At 33.1% G+C, this 21314-nt stretch overlaps 1 pseudogene; it reads right to left on the bottom strand.

The window, feature by feature from the left end:
• Window positions 1–13045: 13045 nt before the first annotated feature.
• Window positions 13046–14109, bottom strand: LOC141516327 (twinfilin-1 pseudogene; annotated as a pseudogene).
• Window positions 14110–21314: the final 7205 nt, after the last annotated feature.

The following is a 21314-nucleotide window of genomic DNA, read 5'->3' on the forward strand; positions in this document are numbered from 1 at the left end:
AGCAACAAAGCAAGTTCTATAAGTGAATAAAATTAGGAAAATCTCTAGCCTATGTGAAGAGTATTGATAAGGTTTCTTATGTGTACATGTAAGATTTTGTAGCTTACATATTATCATAACTTTCTATGTCTACCTGAGTTCTAACTATTTCAGCCTATCTATAAAACAATAGGACCAAGTTTAGCCCTGTAGAAAAATATGCTGATATTTTAAAGTGTCTTAGTACCCTATTAAAGATGTGTTTCCTATTATTCTTATTATTCACTCAAATATCATTCCAACTCATTTGACTTTGGTGTTGGTTTTCTTTCATTTTCTCTCTCTATTATTCATTGATTTACCACAAATATCACTAAACTCATGAAGTATTTGCCATTAAATACTCTCCATATGGGAGATCTTAATTACTTCCCAACCCCACCTAAAAACACCACTTGCATCACTCTAATATTGTAGCAAATAGGTAAGTTTTATAATAACATTTAATACATAAAAAGAGTAATATATCTCAGTTTGAAAAAAGTAGTCTAGAGACAAATTTGAAGCACTTTGAACAAAAAAGATGAAAAGTTTGAATTTTATGCTTAAAAAACTATTGAACATGGGCATGGAGGGGGCAGGGGGGAAATTGTATTTTAGCAAAATTTTAAAGATAGGATAGTCTGAAGGAATAAGAATATGAAACACAATAATCCTACATTAAAAGGTTCTTAAAACAGTCTAGGCAAAAATTGATGAAGGTATAGAATTATTGTCATATCAGTGGAGATAATGAGATGAATGCAAAAACTTCTGAAAAGTAAAACAAAAGATTGAGAACTGATATGTAAGGTAAGGAATATGGAAGAATTAAAAATTTTTCCACAGTTATAAAACTGATCTACTTGAAAGACAATGATTTTCTTAACCTAGGGAAGTCTGAAAAAAACAGGATTGATGAGAGATGCTGAGTTCAGTTTTGGTGCCTTAAAGAATCTAGAATGAAAATCTAGGGATTAGTGAATTGATTCAAAATGTGTTTTTAATTCATGAGGACTTAGAAAAGGTCATCAAATTTAGCAGGACATATAACTTTATGAATGAAAATAAAGAATTTTTTTTCTTTTTCATGTTATCTTGAACATTCTTTGATTTGCAATTAATTGCTTATTCCAAGATAATATCACAAAAGGAAAATGTCCTATTTAAAATAACTTCATAAAACCTGATTTAAAAGTCATTTAACCATAATTCTAATTTAAAACCACGACTTGCAATTTTAAAATCAATTCTCTATTCAAAATCAATGATTAAGTACCTTCTATATACACCTATAATTAAGGTACTATGAGTAGCTTAAATATCAGTGGACACAGAACCTGACCTCTATAATTAGAAAATAATGTAGAAAATGTTAATAATGCAAAATAGATTTCAAAAGTGTGTTGTGGATATATTTTTTAAAAGAGTTGGTTGTTAAAGTTACAAGTAAACTACTGATAGCAAGTCATTTGGCTTCTTATTACCCCTGGCTACTATCTAATCAAATATACTACAAATGAGCTGCTGGTCTTCACTGGAAATACGATATTTCCACATGAAGATGGATTTTAACCTCTCCCTCCCCACAAGTGTTGTTAAAAGAAAGACTAGATTGATCTAAACAGTAGAAGTACAATTATGAGATTGATTGTTTTCCTTCTATATCAATATGATTAATATTTTATAAATTTACATTGGCATAGCTATAGATTATGTAAGGAAATAAGATTATTATTATTTCATGAAATAACATATGAATCGGATAGAACAATATATTTCGACTGAAAACTCCAAATTAGGAGAAGAAATATTAAGATGTTTATTAGATTGAGAGAGACATAAATTATGAATTATCTAGGATAAATCTATGGCAATTTTCTCATATATATATATATATATGTATATATATATATATATTTCTCACATATATATATATATGATCTTACCAAATTTATTGAATTTACCAAATTTATTCAACTGTTACATTAAAAGAGGGCATATGGAAATTTTACTCTAGGTGTTATATAGATGAGAAGATGAGAAGTGACTTCTAATTTTCTTTCATCAAAGAACTTTCTGAATGAAATGAAGAATCTGTGCAACAATAAGAGGAAACTTTTATGTCCTCAACATTTCCTGGTAGGATAAGAATAAATTAACTTAGAAATAAAGCAAACACTGCAAAGAACATGCTATTACCTCGAGAAATTTCATATTTGTCATGTCCCTTAATATCATAACATAATAATGACAAGCAAAGATATAAGTATCAATGTGCAAACCATTCTGTCTATTTAAAGGACTGACTCATTGAAATACAAAATAGTTCCTTATAAATATTTTTTAAGTTGGCCACATTTGAAATCAATGTTGCCTTTATAATTCTTGGAAGACAGGAAACATCATTGAAAATAATGATAAAATAACATTGATGATTATGATAATTATGATAATAATAATAATACCTTGCGTTTGTATAGTTCCTACTTTTATAAGAGATTTTATTATGAGTAGATAATGGAGAAGAGAGCTGAGAATTTTTTTAAAATCTATTTGTTGAAGATAAACTGCATGAGTCATCCTATTGAGTTCAAATTTATAGAATTCTTAATAAATATGACTTTTTCATTTTGATATAATCATGATGTGGGGGATAAGAAAGGAAGATGGCAGAGGGATAGAGAATGTTTGCCTCAGGAGATTGCAGAATAGAAATGTTTGAAAACTAGTGTATTAAACCAAGCATAATGTCTTGTCAGCTGTAAAATTTCTAAGAGAGGATGCTTTGGCTTCAGGGGCTTACTGATTCTGACATATTACTCTATTTGTACAAAATAAGTAGAATATACTTTTTCTTTTAAAATATATATTTTAGTTAATTTTATAGATGTATATGTGTGTATACACATGTAGTTATATTATATATATATATGAAAACATATCTACATGCTTCTTTTCCCTTTTATGATTGACACATATGAAACATGGAGGCAAATTTGTACAATTCAAGTGTCTTTCTCAATTGTAAAAAAAATGTAAAAATTGCAAAAAAGCATTAACTACACAAAAATATCATCGGTAGGCTTATGCCCCACAAAGATCTAATAAAAATGAGAGTTCCCTATATGTACAAAATTATTTAAAGCTAATGAAAGAATGAGAAAGAATAAGTTGCCCCCCTAATGGGGCAACTATTATTCATGAAATGGCTGAACTATACATATATATATATATATATATATATATATATATAAAATGAAATATATAAATATAGATTTAAATATCTATCTATATATATGTATTCTGTATGTAATTATTTTGTTTCCTTGTATGAAAAATATTTTTTATTTAAAAAATACATCCTAACATATCTACAATGATGTGACAAAATCATTTTGAAGTTCTTTTCTTAGTAGGACTTATTTTTTAAGTCTTGATAAGGTCAAAATTTTATATTAATGTATTTAATTTGAGTTCTTTTTACTAATATAATTTTTAAATAAAGTTTACATTTCCATCCTTTTCAAAGTTAAAAAAATAATTTTGAAAAGGAAATTTCTTTGGGATTATCCGAAGTTAGATCCTAATCTGGAGTTTTCATTCCTAGTCAATTACTACATTCTTAGAGTCCTTAGGCCATTCAAAAATGTTTTTCTTCAATTTTTCATTTCTGTAAGAATTGTTTTTTTCTGCTCTCTTTACTACATTAGTTTGGACATGTAATCCCAGGTTTCTCTGAACCAGGTCCTTTCATTTCTTATTGTATAACAAAATCCTATGACGTTAATATGCCATAATTTATCTAGTCATTCCCCACCTGATGGGTACTTTACCCTTTGTTTCCAGTTCTCTGATACAAGTGCAGTTATGATGGTATTTGTATATATCACTCATTTTCCTCATTTTTTGGTCTTTATGAGAATAATCCTAATATTTATTTTGTTGGCTTAAAAGACTATACAAAGTTTCGTGACTTTGGAGGCAACATTTCAAATTGCCAACTAGAATAGCTAGAACAATTCAAAGGACAACCAAAAGTTCCTTGCGTGTTTTTCCCTCCATAGATCATGAATATATGTTTTTCAATGTCATATTTGTCAATCTACAAGTTTTCAAGTTGACTCTCACAATTGGTTTCACTAGTTTCCTAAATTAGTGCTTTGGAGGATTTGGATATATTTGCCTTCATCTTTGTTATCTTCCTTTGAGAAATGCCTGTTCATATCACTTATCAATTAAGAAATGGGTCTTATTATTATAAATTTGAATCAATCCCTTACATATTTTGGCAATGAGAGCTTTATCTAAAAAAATCTTCAAAGTTGTTACAAAATAATTGCTTACATTATAATTTTAACATCATCTACTTTATTTGTGCAAAAAACTTTATATAATCAAAATTGCCTGCCTTTTATTATGGTTATGACTTCTCCTACCATAATTGAAAAAAAATTTTCATTCTTGTTGCTTTTTTTTATGCTATGACCTTTGTCATTTGAGTCATATATTAAATTGAAGCTTTTATGATATATGATATATACTCAGAGGTCAATACATAGTAGAGGCAATAGCTTTAGCCAATAATCTGAGAATCTCATTATTTTTAGAAGCCATAGGAATTACTTAGGACTCTTTAGTTACAAATTTACATAGACTTTTTAGAAAGTATTTTAGAAAGTTATTTTAGCAAGATATTTTGACAATTATATCAAAGTTAGGTTAAAGAGGGGAGAACTTGAAGGAATGGAGACCAATTAGCAAGTTATAATAGGAGTGTAGGCAGGGCAATACAGGTTGGCTGACCTGGTCTTCCATAAAATGAAGGCTCCAAGAATTCACAACAGGAAGAGGAGGAGGTGTTTGAAGAAGGATATTCTAGGATCACATAATAAAGGCCATTTTAATGTTTTTACTACTGTGTTTAACTGTAGCAAAAGATTTCATCTTTTAATATATATGGTTTTAGGATGGGGAACTCACCCTTGTTATGAGACTCAGAATCAAAGAAAAATGAGACATATAGGCCAGACTTCTTCAGAGAATGACAAAAAAGAAAAAAAAGAAAAACCAAACTATCTAAAAGTGACTCTTAACATGGTAGATAACTTGGGTTTGCAAAAACTTGGGTTTTCAGGGAGAATGTTATAATTATTTCAGGATTATACAGAAATGTTCTGAAGGTAAATTACATGTTGATGAATACTATCCCCCACAATGATTATAATTAAAGCTGTAGATACTCTAGCAAACATTTCCCTAACAAATCCTTGTTCCTTCAAATGGAACTTTGGTAGCATCCAAATAGTTGAGACATGTTTACCATAAAAATTTTGAATTCATTTTAAAATATTTGTCTCTGGGCAGCCACAGCAGTTACACTAACCACCTGGAGGTGGGGGCTTCTGTTCGCCCTGCTGCAACTTCACCGTCCACAGCCGCCGGCCTGAGAAAGGAGAAATAGAGCATAGAGTCCAGGACTCTGGGCAGAGCCCGGTGTCACGATTCTGCCCACCCAGAAAATCTTACAATGACTGGATTGGACCCCTGATAGATATTCAAACCTTCGACCAATTGAATTTCACATACCTGAAAATGAATCTCCTTTGGAATAGAAGCTTGGGAAATTAAGAAAGACAAGAATGAGGAGCGGCTAGGTGGCATAGTGGATAAAGCACCGGCCCTAGAGTCAGGAGCACCTGGGTTCAAATTCGGTCTCAGACACTTAATAATTGCCTAGCTGTGTGGCCTTGGGCAAGCCACTTAACCCCATTGCCTTGTAAAAAAAAACCTAAAAAAAAAAAAAAAAGACAAGAATGGAACCAATAATATTGGGTAAACCAGAATCAGATCCTTTAGTAAGGAAAAAGAAGAATTTATTCACTCAAGATTAAAAGTCAGAGGTCTGGAATTGAAAGATGGAAGAGGTAATACAGACACACACACACACACACACACACATACACACACGTGTATGTGTGTGTGTGTGTGTGTGACATTAAATGCAGAGAAATGGCTGATTTTTACAGGGAATTCTTGAGTAAAACTTTTCAGAAGGATATATACTATAACAGAGACTTAAACTATCACGTTGTTCATGGGAAGAGTGACACTAGATAAAACTTGGAGGAAACTGGGTTTCAAATTTTTGAAGAACAATTAAAAGTACACCACCATCTGCCTTCACCAACTCCTGTACTGGCTATCAGGTTCAGGCATTGGTCTGACTGACATCTTATTTACCTCGAACATCATTATATCATATGAAAGAGACTGACAAACTCAATTTATGTAGATAATAAAAAAAATTTAAGTAAGGAAAATATTTTCAGAAGTTTTTCTGTTGAGGATCACTTTTGCCTTCGCTCCCACAACAACCTGAGCAGGTAATGTAATTTATATGAACTGGGACAGATTTTGGAAGAGTATTTCAGGACAAAGGTGTAGCCCAGAGAGCAAACAGCTCTCAGCTTGCTTTTGCTCCTCATGACTTTTCCTGAGGGAGTTAAGTATTATGGTCATATTAATTCCTGAATTGGCAGTCTTGGGTCTGCATGTTCTGAGATGAGATCCTGACTCTATAATTCTTTGTGCCATATTTGCCCAAGACATACTTTTCAACTGATGGGGTTGCCTTTATTGTGTAATCACTTACAGTCTCAGGTAATTAAGCCATCCTAACTTTAACTATCCCCTATGTATAGATAGCCACATGCTGATCAGACATCAAAGCTTTAGAGAAATATTTGGTATTTATTTTGAAATGATTATCCTTTGAAACAAAGTTTTGAAGTGTGAGTATACTGTAATTAAAAAGTTGTGTGGTTTTGTTTCAACAATGTACAAGAATGTATATTTCCAAATGAAATTATTACTGTTGTTCAAATATTTCTGGAACTCCTCTCTAAAGGTTACCTCCTAGTGTTTTTTAACCAATAGATTTTTATTCTTAAAGGGGGATTGGAATTTTTTTTAAATATTGAGAGCAAATTAAGTAGGTGATACTGCTGGTTGGGACATTTTGGGGTTCAAAATGCATTTTGATTCCAAAAATAATGAATGGTTTTCTTCTGAGGATAGTTAAATTTGCCCTAACTGACCCATAAGAGGTTTCCTAGAATTCTTTTTAAGATCCTTTTCAACTCTGAGCTTCTGTGTTTTAAACAGGGGCAAAATTGTAACCTTGAGTGTGCCTGTCTCTAAGGATGATTACTTTGAAAAGGGGCAACACATTCAAATATATAAATCCTGGTCTGTTAGTTAAAATAGTTGCATTGGTTTAAATTTTCACTTTGGGCTAAATGCTCTAGTAAAGGGCTACAGTAATCAGTGCCATTCCCTTCTGTAAAACCACTCAGAATTATAATTACATTGTGGAGGATGTTAACTTTTCATACTACAATAATTCCTGTCACTATTCCAGTACAATTACCACTTACCTGAAGGTCTTTTAAGACCTTTAAATACCCCAACCAGCAGAGATAGCAGAATATTTGAACATTCCAGCTCTGTTAGTGAATGGCATCTCATCATGATTATATGACAATGACCTTTTTCCTCTATGGTCCAGAAAGAGACAAGTGAATTTAAAAAAAAAAGAAAAGATATTTTTGAGGTAAATATTAAATGTAAGAGGTGGATATGAATTCCTTTAGAAACATACATATTTGTTTCCAGTGAAGGATTAGTAGTTGCTGAATTGCAAATGGCTGACAGGTATGAAGGAATAGGGTATATGTGAAGGCTAGTGGAAAAAGGAATGTTTGTCAGCTGTGGAAATATGAAAAAAGAGGTGAACAAATGATTCATCTCTTGAGAGCTATGAGGACACTTGATTTTTATTTTCTGCCAAGGCTTATATCTTAAGACTAAGAAATGGTTTTGGGAGAGCATTCTTTTTGTTTGTTTTACTTGCTTTTGCTTTTTGAAAATTTGTTTCTGCCTTGGCAGATAGATTCCCAGGTATTTTATATAATCTGAAGTTACTTTGAATGATATTTCTCTTTCTAGCTCTTTCTTCTGAATCTTGCTAGTCATGTATAGAAATGTTGAGGATTTATGAGGGTTTATTTATATCATGCAACTTTACTAAAATTGTTAATTATTTCTAGTTGTTTTTTAGATGATTTGGGGGATTCTCTAGGTATACCATCATGTCATCTGCAGAGTGAGAGTTTTGTTTCTTTCTTCCCAATTCTAATTCCTTCAATTTCTTTTTTCTTCTCTTATTGCTGAAGCTAACATTTCTAATAAAATATTGAATAGCACTGATGATAATGGGCCTCCTTGGTTCACCCCTGGTCTTATTGGGAATGGCTCTAGCCTCTCCCCATTTCATATACTGCTTGTTGATGGTTTCAGATAGATATTGTTTATTATTCTTAGGAATGATCCCATTATTCCCATACTCTCTAGTGTTGTTAATAGGAATGTGTGTTATATGTTGTCACAAGATTTTTCAGCATCTATTGATGAAATCATATGATTTCTGTTAGGTATGTTATTGATATAATTAATTATACTAACAGTTTTCCTAATATTGAACCAAACCTGCATTCCTGACTTAAATCCTACTTGGTCCTAGTGTATTATCTTAGTGATAACTTGTTGTAATCATTTTGCTAAGACATTATTTAAGATTTTTGCATCTATATTCATCAAGGAGAAGGAGCTGTGATATTCTTTTTCTGTTTTAACTCTTCCTGGTTTAGGCATCAGCACCATATTGGCATCATAGAAAGAGTTAGTTAGAGGTCCATCTTTCCCTATTTTCCAAAGAGTTTATATAGAATTAGAAGATAATGATCTTTAAATGGTTGATAGAATTCGTGTGAATCCATCTGGCCCTGGAGATTTTTTTCTAAGGGAGATCAAAGTTGAATTTCTTTTTCTGAGATAGGTTGTTTAGGTATTGAATTTCCTCTTCATTTAGTTTTTTCAAAAATCCAACGCTTGGTTTTATTCATTAGTTTGATTTTATTAATTTCTCCTTTAATTTTTAGAATTTCTAATTTGGTATTTAATTGGGGATTTTAATTTATTCTTTCTCTAATTTTTAGTTGAATATTTAGTTCATTGATTTCCTCTTTCTATAACTTGTTCATGTAAGCATTTAAAGATATAATGTATCCCCAATAGCCACCTTGAGCGATTCCCATAGGTTGTGGTATGTTGGTCATTATTGTCATTATCTAGGATTAAAACATTAATTCTTTCTATAATTTCTTGTTTGATCCACTTCTTTTTTTAACATGAGGCTATTTAGTTTCCACTTAATTTGCAGTCTATATCTCCCTGTTCCAATATTGCATATGATTGTTATTGCATTATGAGCTGAGAAAAATGTATTCAATATTTATGCATTTCTGTAATTGATCATTAGGATTTTATGCCCTAGTACATGGTAAGTTTTTGTGTAAGTGCCATGTACTGCAGGTAGAAAAAAGTATATTCCTTTATATCCCCATTCAATTTCCTCCATAAGTCTATCATATCTAGGTTTTTTACCAATCTATTTACCTCCTTAACTTTCTTCTGGTTTATTTTATGATTAGATTTATCTCAATCTGAAAGTGGGAGTTTGAGGTATCCCACTAGTAGAGTATTGCTGTCTATGTCTTCTTTTAGCTCTTCAATTCTCCTTTAAGAATTTAGATGCTATACCATTGGGTGCATACATATTTAGTATTGAAATTACTTTATTGTCTATTGTTTCTTTTAGGAGGATATAGTTTCCTTCCTTATCTCTTTTAAAGCGATGTATTTTTGCATCTGCTTTGTCTGAGATAAAGTTTGCCCCCCTACTTTTTTCACTTCAACTAAAGCAAAATATATTTTGCTCCAAACGTTTACTTTAATTGTATATCTTTCTCTATGCTTCAGATGAATTTCTTGTAAGCAGCATATCACAGGAATATGGTTTTTAATCCACTCTGCTATTCAATTACATTTTAAGGGAGAGTTCATCCCATTTCCATTCAGTCATAATCACTAACTCTTTTTTGACCTCAATACTATCTTCCCTTTCTTTGTATTTTCCCCTTTATTCACTTTATCCTTATTCCCCAGTATTTTGTTTCTGAATACTTCCCCCTTCAGTGTGTTTGCCCTCCTATATCAACCCCCTCCCCTTTCTTTCCCCTTTTCATTTTCTCCTCCTTCCTTCCCTTCCTCCTGTTAGTTCCCCTTTTTGTCCCCCTCCTTGTACCCACTTCCCTTTTCCTCTTTTAATACTTGAAAGGTAAGATGAGTTTCTTAACTTAACTAAGAGTGTGTGTAGGTTAACTTTAAGCCAAGTCTGATGAGAGGAAGATTCAGGTGCTTCTCATCTCTTCCCTTCATCCCCTCTATTACAATAGGACTTTTGTAGCTCTTAATGTAATGAGATTTACCCCATTCAATCTCCTCCACCCCCCATCTCCTTATTGTCCCCCTTTTCAAGGGGGTATTGTTTTTAAATCTTTTAAATCTATCTGAGTCACAGAAAAGTTTTATGTGTCCATCACTTCTGGTTAAGTATATTCTCTCTAATAGAGTTTCAATTCTCAAGAGTTGTAAGAATCTTTCTCCCAGGTGGGGAGAAATTGGCTACAGCCAGTTTGATTTTATTGAATATCATGTTCTTTTCTTTACCTTTTCTTCTACATTTTCATGTGTCTGTTGGGCCTCCTGTTTGATGTCCAGATTTTCTATTTAGCGCTGGTCTTTTCATCGGGAAATCTTGGAAGTCTCCCATTTTGTTAAATGTCCATCTTCTCCCCTGGAAGAGAAGACTCAGCTTTGCTGGGTAGTGGATTCTTGTTTGCATTCCATGCTCCCTTGCTTTTCAGAATATCTTGTTCCAGGCCCTTCGATCTTTTAATGTTGATGCAGCCATGTCTTGCATAATCCTTACTGTGACTCCTTGGTATTTAAATTGTTTCTTTCTGGCTGCTTACGGGATTTTCTCTTTTATCTGAAAGTTCTGGAATGTGGCCACAGCATTCCTTGGTGTTTTCATTTTAGGATCTCTTTCTGGAGGGGATCTATGTATTCTTTTTTTTTTAGGTTTTTTATTTTTTGCAAGGCAAATGGGGTTAAATGGCTTGCCCAAGGCCACACAGCTAGGCAATTACTAAGTGTCTGAGACCAGATTTGAACCCAGGTACTCCTGACTCCAAGGCAGGGGCTTTATCCACTATGCCACCTAGCTGCCCCGGATCTATGTATTCTTTCAATAACTATTTTGCCCTCTGGTTCCATGATATCAGGGCAGTTTTCCATCATTAAATCCTGTAAGCTTAAGTTCAGGCTTTTTTTTCCTCTTCAATGTTTTCAGGAAGACCAATAATTCTCAGGTTGTCCCTTCTCAGTCTATTCTCAAGGTCAGTGGTTTTGCTGATGAGTTATTTTACATTTTCTTCTATTTTTTTCAATTTTTTGGTTTTGTTTAACAGTATCTTGTTGTCTCATGAAGTCTTAGTTTCCACACACTCCATTCTTTTTTTAATTCTCTGCTGTATAAATATATTTTTTAAAAATATGTATTTTTTGTAAAATACTACCTTGAATATAAGTCATATGATTGAATATGATCTCAAATATACACATTTAAAAATTTTCAACAATCACAATTAGAAACAATTATTTTTAAGACAAATTTATAAGACATTCGAAAATATTCATTTAGTTTCATGTAGGATAAATGGAGTTTCTCTTATTAATGGAAAATTCATCTTTGCTGTGCATAAACTAGTGTAGTGTGAATGTAAATTACTTAGCATATTTAAGTATTACAAACTGAATTATTATTTGTAAACAAACAAAAACCTCTTACAGACTGCTCTTTTAGTTTTCAAGAATTCAACTGATCAGTTAATAATTGGCTCAAAATGTCTCTATTGGGTCTCACTGCTAAAATAAATGTGTGCAAAAAGGGATAATTGTGCAAAAATTTTAAAACTCTAGAAAGAATGCTTTGCATTGTAATAGGTCTGCAGTTTACAAATCTTGGCCAAAACTAACTGAAAATTATGACTCACCATTTTTTTAAGCAGATGAAATGCAGCAAAATGTTAACTCCTGTCAAATTAGGCCCAAAATTTCTGCAGAAATTTAAACTGTAAAATTAGCTAATTAGCTCATCGGTCTTAATCAAGATAGAGCCAAATATGTTCAAACCAAACTTGAAAAGCTAATTTACTTATTATGTGCAAGTGTTGTGATAATAAATTAGAAAATAATTTGTTTAATAATTTTTAAATCATCAAATACTACATAAAATTTAGTTTTTATGCAGAAAAACATCAGTATTAATTGTTTTTTCAAAATTTCATCTGATCTTATGATTTGTGTCTTCTTTGATTTAATGACATTAATTCTAAACAATATATATTGTAACCATCTAGTTCCTTCCTGTAGCACAGAATAATTTGTCAAGTATAAATAATAAACTATTAGAAATTTCAAAAGATTACAAATTTATCCTAGATTTCTTTAAGAGCTAATACTGCTCCCCAAAATGAATAAATACATTTCCATCTATCAGTCACAAACCAATGTTTTTAGAAAAGAAAATAAATTTTTTACTTAACAAATTCATTAAGTAACAAACATATTTCCTATCCTTTTCTCCCTAAGTGGACATCCATTTGATTCATCTTTAATCCTTAAAAGAAAAGGAAAGGAAAGTATAACCTTTGATTTGTGGGAATGTGTGGAGAAGAGTAGGAATAAAATGGTCTTTTTTAATGTCACTAAGAATACCTAAATTTAGTCTAATTTTATGCAATTTTAAGCATTATAGGAAATTCAAAGACTAACTAGATGTTCTAAAACTGAAATACTACATAAGTGTTTTTAGCTTCAAATTGAAAAAAAGAAATATCGTTTTAGAGTTTATCTTTTTGGAAATTAACAGGTTATTTTTTTAAGTAAATTTTTTTTCTGAACATTCTACATTCATATATGATTAACATTTTCTGATACTAAAACTATGCTTTTAAAAAAAAAAGCTTTTAAAAAGCTAAATACATAGTATTACCAGTGCATGTAATAGATTTTACTCAGTAGTCGATTCAGTTTCAGCTGGTCCTCTATTTAGTCTTCTAATTCCTCTTTTTCCTGCAGGACCTTTTGGTTTAGCAAAAATTTGCTTATGTGCATGTTGCTTTGGATGTACTTCTTCATAAAGGAAGTCTGAAGTTAATTCATCTCCATTATCTATTTCAATCTTTCTAATAACATCCATCTGTAATTTTCTTGCTACAATTTTTAGCAGAGGACTCTTGCAGCTGGAATAAAGCATCTGTTCTCTTATACTGCATGTGTACCCAGGCATTGAGTAAATAAAACTATAGACTCCAAATAGTCTCCTTCATGAGAATGTTTATATAGAAAGAAGTGATAACGTGCGGAATCCTTTGGAATCCTTTTTGGCAAGTCTCTTAGCTCGGTATTTGTTGTGTTGGCCAAAATTATAACTTCATTTTTTGCGTCTATTTCCAATTGTACCTAGTTGAGCTGTCTATTATTCAATTTCTCCAAAGCTTGAATAGCTTCTCCGGCAATCGGGAATGCTATTCCTTGTAGTGTTTGATGCTTAGTGTCCACACCAACATCAGTTTGGACCTCATTAATTTTAATTTGCTGTAATTCTTCTTCAGCTGCAGTCAATGGGGCTGGGGAGGACTGAGATATCAAATATTTTCTATATCTGTTCAATGAAACATTTTCCTTTATTGTTCCGAATAATTCATCTTTAATATGACCACCTCCAAACTCCTTTTTCAGTGTTGCTCTGGTTGCTGCATGCAACATTTTTTGACGAACATGAGAATAGTCTGGAGACCATGCAATGAAGATCCACTCAAATCCTTGGGCATTCTGAGAATCTAAGCTTTATAATATATAGCATGTTTGCTTCTCTTCTAACAGTGGTAGAATGAAAGAATCATAATCTTTATCCCAAGTTTCAACTGGCTGACTAGAAGATCCAACTACAAGTTGCTCATCCTCAATTGAAATCTTTAGAATCCTGTATTTCCCATTTCTTGCCCTCGCAAATATATTTTTAACTTCTTCACTTGCTTGGATGCAGGTCTGATGGGACATGGTGACAAGGTCAGCACCTGGCACCCACCCTCCAGCTCCCACCCTCCGGCACAGAGTCGGGAAGAGCTAGCGACCTCGGCTGGCGGCTCCAGGAAGTGGCTGCGCCTTCCTCGACCCGGTGCATCACCACGTCGCGCCAGGCCTAGAGACAGCAGATTGGCCAGCCGGCCTGGCCCAGGCATGTGCACTGTGGCGCCTGGCCCAGGTATTCCATTCTTTTTATTAGAGAAGAATTTTCTTCATTTATGTTTTCCAACTCCTTTTCCAATTGATCAATTCTATTTTTGTAAGAGATTCCCATTTGACCAATTGAGAGAATTATTTTCTTTATGCAATTGCCCAATAGAGGATGTGAGAGAATTATTCTCTTTGTATTTGTCCAATTATATTTTCCAAGGATTTGTTTTCTTATTTCAAGGGGTTAATTTTTCTCACCCAGATTTTCCAATTGATTTTTTAACTCCTTCCTGATTTTCTCGAAGAAGTCTTTCTGTGTTGAGACTAGTTCATAATCTCTTCAGAGATTCTAGGTCTCTCTGAGTTAGGGTCTTTTCCTTTTAGGAAGTTTTCTATGTACCCTCCTTTTCACTAGCCTTTCTTCATTTTCCTAAGACCTTGTGTTGAGGAGGAACTGGTTTACAGAACTTTGGTGTTGGGATCCCTAGAGGATTTACTCACTGGGTTTAGTAACTCAACATGGGCTGGCCAGTAGCGGGTGCTGATTACTTTTTCTGAAGTGTCTGTGACCTTGATCTGAGGCCCTCTCCCTTGGCCTGTAGGAGGTGGTTAAAGCTGCTGAATATTTTTATCTTTGAACAGTGGTGGGCTTTGGTCTAGTGCAAGGTAATTGCTCTCCCCATTCACAGCTGAGGGAGCTCTGCTGCTCAAACAAGAGCCTGGGGAGAAGGTGGGCTGTGATTGTGTTTGTTCTGGGAAAAGACCTCAGCTGATATGAAAGTATGGACTCCAAGTTCCTCAGGACCAGAAGAGCCCAGGGATCGATGTCGGTAACTCACCTGAACTGGAACTCACCCTCCAGCCCTACTGGTAAGCCCCAGACTGTCAGTGTAACCACCAATGTCTGTGCTCCCTAGTCCCACTATCAGGCTCTCTGGCTCTCACCCTGTCCTGTGCTCCTGGTAGTGTTCACCCTCTGTGCCTGGGCTCACCCACAATTCCAGAAGATAAACCTTGGTAGATGTTCTTCTCCTAGCTTCTTTTTCTAGGTTTTGTTGATTAGATTTCTGTTAAGAGGTTTGTTTCATATTATTAATGAGGGAAGTTCAGGAGCCTTTAACACAGTGCCTATCTCCTCTCCGGAAGTCTCCATGAGGTACTTTAATCCATTAAATTTGCTCATTAACCTGTCATCTCCATGTTGCTATGTCAGCAACATATATGTTGACCTAGTATAAGAGTCTTATTTTATCCTGTTGGCTTAAATCCTTCCTTTAGTGAGGGGATGAACCAACACTGACAAGCACTGCTACTGAATAAGAGTCATTGGGCTTTTAGCATGAACCTCAGGAACTTGGAGTCCATGCTTTCATATCAGCTGAGGCCTTTTCCCAGAACAAACACAATCACAGCCCACCTCCACCCCAGGCTCTTGCACTAGACCAAAGCCCACCACTGTTCAAAGATAAAAATATTCAGCAGCTTTAACTACCTCCTACAGGTGACTCTGGAACTGACTCATTAAAAATTTTCAGATAAATATTCTGTTCCTCTCCAGAAGAAAATTGTGTTGTAAAACATGGGTCAAAAAATTCATCTGACTTGGATTCACAAAAGAAAAAATATCCCCAATTTCACAGTAGATTGAAGCAAAGCCATCAAGTCTTTCCTGGCTAGGGACTCTTGAGGCTTTATTGTCAGAGAGCTCCTTGCAAATCTATTCACCTTTAAACTTTGGCTTAACAACTACTGAATTTATTTGCCTTTGACATCAGTGTTGAGGACATTTGGTGTTGAAGAAAATTATACAGTATGTGGAGAAAGCATAAAACTAAGAATTAGGAAAATTTTAATTCTGGCTGTGACCCTTCATCCTTGTATAACCTTGTGAAAGTCACTTCTTTCTAGACCTTAGGTAAAAGATCCATATTCCAGCATATTTCTCCCAATATCTTTTTCATTTTATAGAGCTTTTGTTGGTGGGATGCTTTTAACAATTGAATACCTAAGTATGATTACTAAAATCAAAATCGATCAGATCATCTTTTAATAATTAATGGCCATATCTTAATGCCAAATGTTAACTTGATTCTTTAGTGTCAATACTGTTTATACTAGAGGTATAAATGTGCTTATAGAATTCATAGGAAATGAAAAACTACTCAGACTTGATCTTTTCCTGAATTATAAATGTTTGAGGTAAGTAATCATTTTAATGGTACTTGATGTCATAGAGAAACAGAAGCAAATAATTTGTCATTTTGAATTGATCCTGATGTCTATATGTTCACCAAAAAAATTATATCATTTCAGTTTAAAAGAAATCTTCTTCTCAATTTTCTGTAGCTTCATAAATAACCATCTTCAGATTTTAGGATTCTACGTTGGTTGTATCATTACTTGAAGTTCTAAATATTTAGTGGTCACAACTTTTCACACGCATTTCTATTTGATGGAAATATTCTATAATCTGGATTATTTTGGGTTTTTTTTTAGGTTTTTGCAAGGCAAATGGGGTTAAGTGGCTTGCCCAAGGCCACACAGCTAGGTAATTATTAAGTGTCTGAGACTGGATTTGAACCTAGGTACTCCTGACTCCAAGGCCGGTGCTTTATCCACTACGCCACCTAGCCGCCCCTATAATCTGGATTTTTAAAAAATAAATTTAAAATTCTGTATTTTCCACTTTTTATTTTACATTTTTTTAGGGTTTTTTTGAAAGGCAAATGGGATTAATTGGCTTGCCTAAGGCCACACAGCTAGGTAATTATTAGATGTCTGAGGCTGGATTTGAACTCAGGTACTCCTGACTCCAGGGCTGGTGCTCTATCCACTGTAGCACCTAGCCTCCCCTGTATTTTCCACTTTTTTAAAAAAATACATCTCTGACTGTGTTGTTTAAATTTTAGTTCATACAGTTAACCATACATTCATTGATCAGCTACTTCTTGTCCTTCCAAATTTTTTTGCAATAGTTATGGTCTCTTGCAATTTTTTTCATGACCACCTAATTGAAAATATTTTAACAATATTTGTATAGAATATATGAGCAAAATCAATCTTTATTATCATGGACAAAGTTATAATTACTGAGTGCCAATACAATAAAAATTCTTCAAGTAAATAAGAAATTTCAGTTTCTTATTAGTTGTCCATTTTTCATATAGGCAAATAATATAGAAAATTCCTGAACATGATTAGTCAGATTATTTCATTAGGCTAAATATTATATTTTGCTCCAATGACATATCTTGTCATGTCCCTTTGTCCTTCAGTATATTTTGGTCCATTTTAATATCTCTTGCATATTTTAGTTCTGGTGGAAATAACTTTAAGGAGAGAATTAATAAGCAGGATCATAGCTGTCCTGTGAAAGGAGTATGAATTAATTCAGCTCAACAGAAGGGATGTTACTATATTTGCGAATGATAATAGGGATCTTCTTGATTATAACTTGCATGAACTACATTTTAAAAAAGAAGCAAATTTCCTTAACAGATAACTTTTATAGTTTCCGTAGAGATCTACGTTTCCCCATGCTTTTCCTTATTGATAATGTGAAAGGAAGCAATTAACTCTGTTTGACTGTTGCTCACAGCATGGTATGCCACAGGAAATAATAGCAAGTGAATAGAAGGTAATGTTAGCAATTAAAATTATGTGATTACTTAGTGTTCCAGCATGGATCAAATAAATCCATATTCTTTGTAATGAATATCCCTGGAAATCTGTGTGAAAAGATTGGGTTATCATTCGAAGACAAATTTACTCTGTGCTGAGGATTTCACTACAAATAACAAAAGATAATTTCTTGCTCAAAGAAGCTTCCAAGATTTTAAAACACACAATGAGTTCTTTTTTGATATTTTTTCTCTAGAGTATATAAGTAAATACCACTACTTCGTCATTAATTTGTGGGTGTCTTCTACAGAAAACAATGGATGAACAAAACTAAGCTATATTTGACAGTTAGAAATAGGATTCCATTTAGAGATAAGACATAAGTTGGAAGAAAGCATATCATAATTTCAATATGACTGCATAATCAGGTATAGTAACCTCTACTAAAGTCCTCCTCAGTGCCACATTTGTATATGAAGATAATTTGAATACCTAAAGACTATCTAAATGGGGCTCATCTTTTTAAAAGCAGATTCTTGAAAGTGTGAGAGCTTTAATGACAGACAGGTATGCTGATGAATTTTATATTTAACTTTAGTTTCATAGAGGGATAGAAACAGAAAGCTAATTTTTTTCTTAAGAAAACTTATGGACTATTGTGTGCCTGTGAGTCTCTAAACAAAATTGATTATCACTCAAATGGCAAAAGAGTGTATATGGTCATAGAATCATAGATTAAGAGTTAAAAAGGATGTTATAGAGGCTACTTTTTCTAATCCCCACCTCACATTTTACAATTGAGAAAATCAAGATCCAGAAAGATTAAAGATTAAAAACTATGACTAACACAGAGTGAATGGCAACATATTACAGAAAATGAATTGTAGCAGAGAAGAATGATAAAGCATGTTAATGGAGCATAAGACAGGATAAAAGATTGTACTAAGAAGATTAAAGAATAATTTGAAGTATAGTGGGGAAAAAGAAAATTAAAAACAATTATCCAATAAGATTAAGCCTGGGAGGAAGATTCCCATATCTCTTGAGGACTGTAACTCTATTAGACGAGAGAAACTTTGGTAAAGGAATGCACATTCATATATCTATGATGTTGATGGAATGATTTTTTAAAAGTATTTCATTAATAAGCAAGGACAAGTGGCAGTTAGGTGGCACAGCATAAAGAGCACTGGCCCTAGAGTCAGGAGGCCCTGAGTTCAAGTCCAGCCTCAGACACTTAATAATTCATTAGCTGTGTGACCTTGGGCAAGAAACTTAACCCTATTACCTTAAAGAAATTTTTTTAAGAAGAGGAACATTAAAGAGATAGGAGGAAGGGGTAGATTGAATGGGGTAAATTGCACCACATGAAGAGGTACAAAGGATCTCAAGCATTGAGGGGGAAGGGAGGAAGTGAATCTTGCTCTCATCAGATTTGACTCAAACAGAGATTCTCTCTCTCTCTCTCTCTCTCTCTCTCTCTCTCTCTCTCTCTCTCTCTAGTTTAGAAATTTATCTTACCCTTAAAGTATTAGGAGGGGAAAGGGGTTGGAGGGAAGGAGCTACTGACAGAAGGGAGGGAAGGAAGGAAAGAAGGGAAAGGGGAACAAAAAAGGGAGGGGTTGTATAGAAGAAAGTAAACACATTTAAGGAGGTAGTATCCAGAAGCAGAATCCTAGGAAGAAGAGATAAGGTGAAGAAAGGGGGAAAATACAAATGGAAAAGAGATTACATGGAGGGCAATATAGAGTTAGCAATTATAAGTTTGAAAGTGAAGGTGATGACTGAAAATAACTAATCTGTAAACATGTTTATCAAAATACATATGTACAATGCTAGCCTGACTGTTCACCACTGAGGGGAGGGAGTTGGGAAGGGAAGGTGGAAGAAAATTTTATAAATTAAAAATATGCATGTGCATGTGGATGAAAATTAAAAACAATAGACAGAAATGATATTGCTTGAATACAAACTAATACCATTTTTACATCTCTTTCATTCTTTTTTTTTCTTTTTAATTTTCTTGTACAAAATACTTAATATAGAAATGTTTTCCATCTTGCACATGAATAACCTATATTTGATGGCTTAACATCTGGGGAAGAAGAGGAGAAAGAGAAGAATAGAATTTGGAACTCAAAACTTGAAAAATATAAATGTTAAAATTGTTTTTACTTGTAATTTAGGGAAATTATAAATATATGTAACTATATATATACGCATCTATGTTAAAATAGTTAGTAAATATTTGTTATGTCTTTCTGTTACTTACCAATATCATATTTTTACAGAGCAAGTGGTCAACATATATCTGTTAAATGAACTGAATAAATAAATATGTATTTAAACAAAAAAATAAACAAAGTGAATGCGATGAACTCTCATATGAAATGAAAGCAGAGAGCAGAGTGGATTAATAACCAGAATCCCACATTTGAAGCAGAGAGATACATATAGAGTAAGGTTAAAAATATTATGCTTCGGCTGAAATGAAGAAAGCAGAGGTAGCTATCCTTATCTCAGAAAAAGCAGCTGCAAAAATAGATCTCATTAAAAGAGATAAGGAAGGAAACTTCATCCTCCAAAAAGGTATCTAAGACAATGAAATAATTTCAATACTAAATATGCATGCATCCAGCAAGCTAGCATCTAAATTCTTAAAGGAAAGTTTAATGAATCAGAGGAAGACATAGACAGTAAAACTCTAATAGTAGAAGAATTCAGCACCCCCCCAGAATAAATAAATCAAACCATAAATAAACAATAAGGACGTTAAGGGGGTGAATAGAATGTTAGAAAACATATATATACATATATATATATACCTCTGGAGAAAATTGAATGGGGATAGTAAAAAATGTAGCGTTTTTTTCTGCAGTACATGTCACCTACACAGAAATTGACCATGTATTAGAGCATAAAAATCACACAATCAAATGGAGAAAGGTAGAAATATTGATTGCATCCTTTTCAGGATGCAATAAAAATCAGGTGCAATAAATGACCATGAAGAGAAGACCTAAAATTAACTGGAAACTAAATAACTGAGTGAGTGGATCAAACAATAAATCATGGCAAGAACTGATGATTTTATCCTAGACAAATGTATGAATGGGACAGTATACCAAAATTTAGAGGAATAGCCAAAATTGTTATTAGGGGGTATGTTATATCTTTAAATGTTTAAAAGAAAAAAAAGTCAAGAGGAGTACAATGAATTGAATATGCAACTAGAAAAGTTCGGAAAATAGTTAATTATAAATCTCCAATTAAATATCAAATTATAAATTCTGAAAATTGAAGGGGAAATTAATAAAATCAAAAGCAAGAAGAATGTTGAACTAATAAATAAAAACAAGAGTTGGTCTCATGAAAAAACTGATAAATATATAAATGATTAATTTGAT

Source organism: Macrotis lagotis, chromosome 3, assembly GCF_037893015.1.
Source record: "Macrotis lagotis isolate mMagLag1 chromosome 3, bilby.v1.9.chrom.fasta, whole genome shotgun sequence".
In the NCBI taxonomy this organism is placed as follows: domain Eukaryota; kingdom Metazoa; phylum Chordata; class Mammalia; order Peramelemorphia; family Peramelidae; genus Macrotis; species Macrotis lagotis.